Source organism: Triturus cristatus, chromosome 3_1 (assembly GCF_964204655.1).
Source record: "Triturus cristatus chromosome 3_1, aTriCri1.1, whole genome shotgun sequence".
Lineage (NCBI taxonomy): Eukaryota > Metazoa > Chordata > Amphibia > Caudata > Salamandridae > Triturus > Triturus cristatus.
Genome location: NC_140583.1, coordinates 655,429,977 through 655,439,936, shown reverse-complemented (window position 1 = coordinate 655,439,936; position 9,960 = coordinate 655,429,977). Strand labels below are relative to the sequence as shown.

The following is a 9,960-nucleotide window of genomic DNA, read 5'->3' as shown; positions in this document are numbered from 1 at the left end:
GCAGCTTTTGGCCTAGTCGACCGGGAGAAACTGGGGAGTTCTCTAGAGGACCAAAAGGTTGACATCAACTCGGTATGGGCAATAATGGCTCTTCATTCCGACAATACTGATAGAATCAGGTTTGCACATAGAGGTGAATGCCCTGAACCCTTTAAATTAGAGGAGGGTGTGCATAAGGTTGGGTGCTGGTACCTTTATAATATAGGCTTCTTTTGAATGATGCAGTGGATTATTTACTGGAGGACGCCTTAGGTGTGCCTATTCTAGCAGGAAGAAGGGCTCCAATATTATTATTAGTGGAAGATGCATTTTTGATGGCACAAACAGAAAACGCAACCCATAAATTGATAAAGCGTTTTGTAGATTATTGTGGAAAGAAATCCCTGACTATTAATGGAGCCAAAACCAAGAATATGGTATTGAAATCTTGCCTGAATAGGACTACTTGAGGATTCGGTTTGCTTCAAAATTGCACTGTAAGAGTCCTATTCAGAAAGAAACTACGATCTTGAGATACATGGCTGGGGTGATGCTTAATTTTAGACATAACGCAGGTGCCAGAAGTATTAGTATTATACTGCATATCTATAAACAAAAGGCAGCAGCTCTCTATGGGGCTGATCTCTGGGGTATGCAAACCTCCACTCATTACATGTGGCCGAGAACAACATTTTGAGAGCTCTGCTGAGGTTCGAGCCTGGCACTCCTTTGTTAGCCTTTTATGCTGAGCTTAGTTTCACTACAATTACAGAGATAGCAGCCCTTAAACCAGTGTTGTATTATATCAGACTAGCAAGAAATCCAAGATCAATAGTATACCAAAGATCCTTAGAAGATGCAGCATCGGTAGATGGTTCTAGTAGGAACACTCAGTCATCCCATGTAAATAAAATCTTGAATGAGCTGCAGTTGGGGTTTGTATGGTCAGACCCAAGTAGAGTAAGGTGGGACACTGCAGATTTGATTAAAGATTGCTATCATGAGTCTGTACAGATGAAGTAGTTCAAAGCGCTGAATCTTGGGTTCTTATCAGGCAATTATTTCAGCAGCAACCATGGCCCTCCGTGAATGTTCTAATTGGATGTGATCAACCCTGAGTTCAAATGAACATTCTATATGAAATTCAGGTTGGGTACATTGCCAATTAGGGAATATCTAACTAGATGCATCAGGCTTGCCGTTGGTTCTGACCATTTTAAATGTGAATTTGGAGGGAAGGCCAACCTATGACATTTTTGCTATTTTCTTCAGTATATGTCTCCTTACGTAGGCGGTGGCTTCTCCCCCCTTTTGGGCACTATGGGGCTAATTTTTTTAATCTGCATTGTCGCTGTGCTTCAGGACTGACTTGGAGTTTGTTCTTACCTCTGTAGCATCATATTTATGGGCAGCTTGGTCACGGCTGAAAGATTTGCCCGTTGTTTTAGGTATTAAGATAATTGGATGACCTATATCGGAGGGGCATTCGCTGCCGAGAGCCCTCCTATGTCCTTATGTACATACATTTTCTCTTTAAAACGATGTTATCTCTGTTTTACTCAATCAGTAGTTCTGTTATGTAATAGATCCCTAATGCATTTGTCTTAGCAATCCTTTTTATGCTTCCAATACGACGTGATTTGTAGCTATTGTTCTATAGGCATCTTATTCCAGAATTGATGGTTTCTGACCTATTGCTAGATTTCATTTTATTTGATGATATGTACCATGTTTTTATGCTTCCACATAATTGCATCTCAACAGGTCCCTACATCATACCGATATATTAATTGATCTTGTTGTCTTGTAGCTATTGTCTTTATAGGCATTAATCTCGAACGTCCATGGTTGTTGATTTTCCCCAAGAACGTATTTGGTATGATATTGACTGCTATGCTTTTATTTTTCCTTGCACTTTAACAGATTTTGTACTGCAGTGAACTATTACTTGATTGTCCTTATGGTCCTTACAGCCACGGTTTCTAGTGGTATTGCTCTTTAGTGAAGACGGTTGCTGATTTATTGTTTTATTGTATTTTATCTAATGTGCTCCCATGCTTCCTTGCATTGCCACTTTAATTGGACCCTGCACTGCACCAGTGTATTAATGGACTGTCCATGTTGAATACCTTTTTATGTTTTTTCCCATATCCATTTCTCATGTTTTGATTTAGCAGTAAGGCTACACTTATGTGTTATAGGTTCTACCTTTATTTAGGATTTTGTTTTATGCATGATATTAACTCAGTACACAAATCTATCAATTAAAGTCCTAGAAAGAGAGCTTAATGGTGTCAAACTCATTGAAGGATTCCCCTTCCTTTTGAGCTCGCCTATAAAAGTTAAACCTATTCAAAGAAATACTGAACTTGGGTTTGAATTGATGTTCCATTGTCAGTACAAGCTTTTTTGAAAACATCAATGTTTTCTCGTCCATCTTGAGGCATCACTTGGGGTAAATTTCTGAAAACCATCTGCTTTCTAATTCTAAGCAATGCAACAAAATATTATTTTTCCTGTCCGCAGCCATCCTTTCACCATTGATGGTCTTCAAACAAGTAATACATACCTCCTTTCATTGTATTCAGGGAACAGGGGGGTCAACTTTACCCTGAGGAAATTTTGCTGGAGGCTCAAACTGCATAATGCACTCAGGATAAAACCAGCCATTGACAAGTTTGTCTAAATAAACTCACACACTTGTGGTAAAATATATTCCCAGTACATTCCCTAAAGTGAGTCAAAAACAATGTACTTACAAAGTAGTTTTAAGACTTTAGCGTTTCAATCCTGTGCTAACTGTAATCAAAGCGTGATAATGAAGGCAAAACTGAGCAGCCATGTGACACTGCCTCTACGGCGTCCCTTTGTGGACAAAACTCGAGCTGCTTATTCCCCACAGCTGCTGGGCATCACATCTCTTCTGCCATTGCATTGACGGACCTTTGCAAACACTGTCAGTACGTATACCTGAGCGAGCAACTGAACTTGAAAGGTTTTTAGGTCTTGCATAGTCAGCGCTTGCGCTGTCCCTGCGAGACATGCTGTATTCAGGATATGGTATCAGAAAAGTGGGGAACCCAATATACCCTTGGAGGCTTGGGCAGAACAAATAACAGGTAACTGTGCCTTCAAGGGATGCTGTTTGAAACACTCAGTTGAATAATTCACATCTTTTACTTGTTGGTCAAGTCCCAAGTGGTGACTGACTATTGAACAATCTAAGTATTAATACATGTATTTGAAATATAAATAATCTATGATAGACAAATTTTCACAACACGGGAATGTATTTTTCAAACTGTAAACAATTTTAATCTGAACAAATCGACAGGGGGTACATAATGTTATAACAAAACACTATGATAGAGGGTATTGAATGTTTATACAGAATAAAACCTTCAGATCAAGAGTGTGTACATCTATTCCAAATGATATAACATAGGAAGATGAATCTGAAACCAGCAGAAAACCATTCCTAAACGTAAAAGAGTGCCATGGAGTTAGAGAAGTTTGTCGACGTTTCGGTCTTTCATGGCAAATTTATCCGTCAGACCATCTTCAGGACGAAGAGTAGGTTGTTAAAATAGACCCTTATGTCTAGTCAAATGCTCAATTTGTATCAAAAAGGTCACAACTCAAAAGCAATTCCAGGTCAAAGACACCGGCAAGGCCTAAGGAATAGGCTGGGATAGATATCCACACAATGTCACATAATGTGGACGCAATCCTTTGGTATAAGTAGTGCTCTGTACTTCGATCCGGAGTCTGTAATTACTCGAGTGGCTCTGGACGCGTACCGCTGCTTTACTCCACTCTGCTTTACTCCACACCGCTGCATGCCACTCTGCTTTACTCCGCACTGCTTTACTCCACTCAACACCACTCTGCTTTACTCCACTCAACACCACTCTGCTTTACTCCACTCAACACCACTCTGCTTTACTCCATTCAACACCACTCTGCTCCACTCAACCCCACTCTGCTCCGCTCTGCTTTACTCTGCTCTACTCTGCTTTACTCCACACCACTTCACACCACTCTGCTTTACTCCACTCTGCTTTAATCCACGCTGCTTTAATCCACTCCATGCTTCTGTACTCCACTCCACACTGCTGTACTCCAAGCCACTCCGCGCTATTCTGCTTTACTCCATGCCACTGTGATTTACTTCATGCCACTCTGCTTTTCTGCACTCAACACCACTCCGCACCACTCTGCTTGACTCCGCGCCACCCTGCTTTTCTCCACTCAACACCACCCTGCCTTAATCTACTCAACACCACCCTGCCTTAATCCACTCAACACCACTCTGCATTAATCCACTCAACACCACTCTGCTCCACTCTACTCTACTTTACTGTGCTCCGCTCTGCTTTACTCCACTTTACTCCACACCACTCTGCTTTACTCCATGCTACTCTGCTTTACTCCACGCCACGCTGCTTTAATCCATGCCGCTTTACTCCATGCCACACCGCTTTACTCCATGCCACGCTGCTTTACTCCATGCCACTCCACGCTATTCTGCTATACTCCACACCACTCTGCTTTACTGCACTCTGCTTCACTCCCCTGCACTCTGCTTCACTCCCCTGCACTCTGCTTCACTCTGCTTTACTCCACGCCACCCTGCTTTTCTCCACTCAACACCACCCTGCCTTAATCCACTCAACACCACTCTGCATTAATCCACTCAACACCACTCTGCTCCACTCTACTCTACTTTACTTTGCTCCGCTCTGCTTTACTCCACTTTACTCCACACCACTCTGCTTTACTCCATGCTACTCTGCTTTACTCCACGCCACGCTGCTTTAATCCATGCCACTTTACTCCATGCCACACCGCTTTACTCCATGCCACGCTGCTTTACTCCATGCCACTCCACGCTATTCTGCTATACTCCACACCACTCTGCTTTACTGCACTCTGCTTCACTGCCCTGCACTCTGCTTCACTCCCCTGCACTCTGCTTTACTCCACGCCACTCTGCTTCACTCCACTCAGTGCTGCTCTGCTTTACTCCACTCTGCTTTACTCCACTCAACGCTGCTCTGCTTCACTCCACTCTGCTTTACTCCACGCCACGCCACGCTGCTTTATTTCACGCCACTCTGCTTTATTCCATGCCACTTTGCTTCACTTCACTCCATGCCATCCTGCTTTATTCCGCGCCACTCTGCTTTACTCCACTCCACGCTGCTCTGCTTTACTCCACTCAACTCTGCTAAACACCACTCTGCTTTACTCCACGTCACACTGCTTTATTCCACGCCGCACTGCTCAACTTCACTCTGCTTTACTCCACCCCCTCTGCTTTACTTCAAGCCACTCTGCTTTACTCCACTCTGCTCAATGCAACTCCTCCTTACTCCACGCAACTGCACTCCACTCTGCTCCACACCACTCCACACAGCATCAGTCAGTGCACCTACACCCATAAAATGCCACTACTTGCAATGCCATTCCTCTCTACACAACACCGCTCCACACAACCCCATTCTCTTCATAGAATGCCACACTACACTATGCACCATCACTCCAACCAACTGCACTCCACTTTACGCCACTCCACTTTACTCAATGCCACTCTACGCAACACCACTCAAAACAACCCCAATCCATACAACCAGCCCTCAACATATTTACAATCCACATAATACCACTCAACATCACATAATTCAACTCCACCTAATTACCACAAAAATACACGCCACATAAATCTACTCTATACCACATAACAATCCACATAAAACACCCCACACCATGCCAAATAATTCCAATCAACATAATTTCACTATATACCACAGTGTTACATGCCACACCATTCAACTCCACATAAATCCATTCCACACCACATCATTTTAAAAAAACGTATTCCACCCCACAATTCCACTACACACCACATGTATCCAATTTACAACACATATAATTCAACATCATACCATAAATTTCAACAGCACACCACATAATTAAACTCCACTACATACCACTCAACACAAAATACCATTCATCATAATTACTACATTACACACAATCCCACTCCACATAATTCCAATAAACTCAAAAACGCAATTACTATCCACATAATACAACTGCACATCATGCCACATAATTCCACTTCACAAATCCACTCTGTATCCCACAATTACTTTCCACACAACGACACAACCAACCATTCCAATCCAACCCACATAATTCCACTACACACAACATACATCCCCTCCAATCCTTACCACATAGGTAAGAGACATTTACAACGCCAATAGCTCTAACTCTGTTTTTTTCTAACAGCCAAACACTCAGATCTGAAACTTAGGTGCTACCTATTTCTTCTTTTTTGTCACCAAAGAGGTCAAACTATCCACACAGTTTCCCACCACGCAGTTCAACTCCACACATTTGCAATCCATACCACATAATTCAATACCAAACCACATAATACAACTCAACAACACAATTACACAACACACGACATACATCTAAATAATTCTGCAAATCATTCTATGATTTTTTAAAAATCTTTTTTGTCAAAAAATATTGGCAAAGGCAAGAGGTGAGACCTTTTGGTTTTTTGAATGGTTGTTTGCGTACAGTACTTAATGTTAATCTGGTTCTTTGAAAACTTATGTAGAGGAAAGGGCACACTCGATTTGGGGCTAAGAGATGGAACGGACAAATAAATGAAATGGATATCCAGAAATGTAATTCATGTGAGGGTTGGTGGTTTGGCTGGGATAGTGATCTGTATCTCTGTTCTGAAACTGATCTAAATGTTCCGGCGAACTAGTATACGCACAGATTATTGTTCACCTCCCTCTCCCATGTGCACTCACACCTTTTCCCAACATGCACTCTGCTCCATCGCCACCCTATCACATGCACCCTTCCAAAAATTGGATTTCAGCAAGCTACTAAGGTGCAATTTTTCAGGATGTAAGGCGGTTAGCCCAGGGCCGAATGAGCACCCAAAGCAGCCCTGGCAATGTTGAAGGACCAGCCCCCCATGCTGCCTTTGTTACTGGGGGCCAATATTGCTGCCCGCTACAAAACCAGCCCCTACCACTCACTGCAAAATCAGCCCACACCCTTCCAGCCTCCCGGGGAAACGTCAGATGCCTGCTAGGCCAGTCCAGCTTTGGGTAAACGGGTGTGTTCGAATCATTGCTTCATTCACTTTGTTAAATAAAACGCTGCCCAGAAGTCTGTCTATGGATCCATCAGCTGCAGATATTATATCCGAAGCATAGTTTTTATGGGAATAGTGAGCACTGGTGGGAAACTTGTGCCTGTCAAAAGTTGGGATCAATATGTCTAACTGCTAGCCATAGTATGGAACCGCTTTACAAGCCTATTTATTTGCACTTTACAGTGAGGTTCAGCACGGGGGTGACTTGGAAAAATCGTTGGGCACATATTGCAAGTGGGTTGCTAGAGGGACACAAACTCATTTCGGTCAGTCATTTGTATGCCAGCAAAGCTCTGTTCCAGGAGGCGTGTAAACCACGTAGAGTTACATTCAGATTGTCTCCCACCAAATGCAACCTCCATCATGTGCTTCAGACATCATGACTTTGCCATTCACTCATCACATGGACTGCAAAATGCATCAAACAGCGCAAATAGGCCACATCTAACGCCACACCCAACCAACAGCGGCCAGGTGAATGACTCCAATTAAAGAGTACTGAATGAAGTTTCCATGGGGGGCTGTAAATGCCGTACGAGGGGGAGAGTTTGAAAGGCCACTTTTGATGTTGCATCCACCAGTTTGTCAGGTATTCCCAAAGCCACGTGCTGTTCCACTGTCCTTGGTAGTAGTAGACTCTCACAAAAGAGAGAAGGACTAATAAAAGGGCCAGCGACGTTAACCCAACTAATGTTGAAAATGTTCTGTTCCTACCCTATCCACTGTGTGGAGATAGTCAACTAAGGAGAAATAAAACAGAGGGAAAATCAAAAGATTTTTTTAGTACTGCCCCCACCCACTATGCAGTGTCATGCTTCATCATAGGGCCTCTGCAAACGTCCAGGCGCAGACCAACGCACTGGATGGAGCGCTGATTTTTTAGGGTGAGGGAGAAAAAGAAAGGAAAGTTTGTGAAAAGGAAGGGTATTCCCTAAAGAAGGGATCTCTAGTGCAGAAAGACAGGAGAGTAAAACTGTCTAAGGAGATACCATTGCAATACCTTTATTCTTGGTTCCCCTTGACACAGTTAAAAATAGTGTGATCTGGGGATATGATGGAGGGGTAACTGCCCCTAAATCCACACTGCAAGTACCAACAAGTTTCAGCCTTCTAATTTTGCCCTCTTGGGTCAATGGTCTTCTTCAGGGTGTAGATCCCATGGATAGTATGGTCCCGACTAAAATTTGATTTTTTTCTATAAAAAGCAATTTTTATAAAAGGTAAAATACACCTTCTGCTTAATCTGTACCAAAATTTGTTTTCTGCAAAGTAGACAAAACACAAAAGTCATGTTCGCTCCATTCCAAGCAATCATTTGCAATGCAATAGGTCTCGCATTTGCAAGAGTTTGAGCTATTGGCATTGTAAATGACAATGCCTTTTATTTATGCAGTTTGAAAAGCTGGAAGTGGTGCTTAAATACGCACTTTGTACTTCTAGTCCTTGCTTCTCGTAAGCAAGGCTGGCAGTAAAAGTGGCACAGTTATTGCCAGCTTTGCATCTCGTAAACAAGGACTATATGTACAAAGAGCGCCTTCGCAGGTTTTCAAAACACACAAATAAAATCATTGTCATTTGCAAAGCCAATAGCTCAAACGTTCACAAATGTGAGACCTATTGCATTGCAAATGCTTGTTTTAGGAGTCTCCAGCCTAGAGGGACAGGGAAAATAAAGTCCTTCGATTTATTTTTTCCAAAATCTTCCTCTTTGTAGTATCTAAACGTTGCCATGAATGCCCAGCTAAAGCACTCCTGCCCGCAGGGGAGGAAATGCACGTGTGAGCTGAGGTCCCACATAGAAGATGCACTCTCACCTGGAGTGCAGTGCATCTGCGCGGAGGATTACACTCCCCTGAAATGTTGCTACTCTGAAACGTGCACTGGAGCCCCAATCGCCTGAAAGGTTTCTGCAGTTAAGTGCAGTCCGTGAGTATTCTGCAGTCACGCCACTTCTTGCTAAAGTGCTGGGGTCGGGAGCGTCACACACTTGTAGTGCTCCTGCCCCACAGAATCTGTGAAATCGGTAACTTGCAGTGCAAGCATGCACTGCGGGGCACCCCACTGAATTGTCCCTGCCGCTATGGTGGTGGGGTCAGGAAGCAAGTGTGTGCACTGCAGGTCGCTCCAGTGAACCACCACTGCGGCTGTGGGGTTGGGAGGTTCACTCACCTGAAGCACTCCTGCCCGCAGTGTCCCACATCTGCTGCTTGACCCGAACGCCGAGCGTCTGCATCTTCACATGGAACTCCATGCCCAGGGTGCAAACTGCCTGCTCCAGGAAGGATTTCTCAGTGTAGCGCTGCACCAGCGACGTCTTCCCCGCCGTGGCGTCCCCCAGGAGGATCACTCGAAACTGGTAGTGCCAGTCCGTGCTTGCCATTGTGTGAACGGGGGCTGAGGCGGTGCAGTGGTGGTGGACTATGCCTGCAAAGCTGCGTGGGGTTTTGTTCCCCCATTCACTGCCTAGATGTGGGAAGCTCGAAGGGGCTCAAAACAACTCTACGAAGCCCCACCCTCCCCACACTTCTAGCTCTGCCCCCCTCATCCACCCACTCTCCCTGTTCCCCATGTCTTTCCACTCTTTCTATCCAACCCGCTGCTGTCCGCTGTTCGGCCACTCCCTCTACCCTTTCACCACCCTCTCTTCTTAGGTCCTAAGTTTTCTAAAGCAAGGCTGGCACTACAACTGTATATACCATTGCCTTGCAAACCAAAGTCGAGAGGCCGGGTGTATTTAAAACAAGGGGCGTCAGGAAGCCAGTGAACGAGAGAGCACGACGTGTTTTCGC

General features: G+C 44.1%; 1 protein-coding gene across 4 annotated transcripts in view; it reads left to right on the top strand.

Moving 5' to 3' along the window:
* The window catches only part of GOLM2 (golgi membrane protein 2), a 523,755-nt gene that overhangs the window by 76,999 nt on the left and 436,796 nt on the right, over positions 1 to 9,960 (top strand). The gene's annotated exons all lie outside the window — the stretch shown is intronic.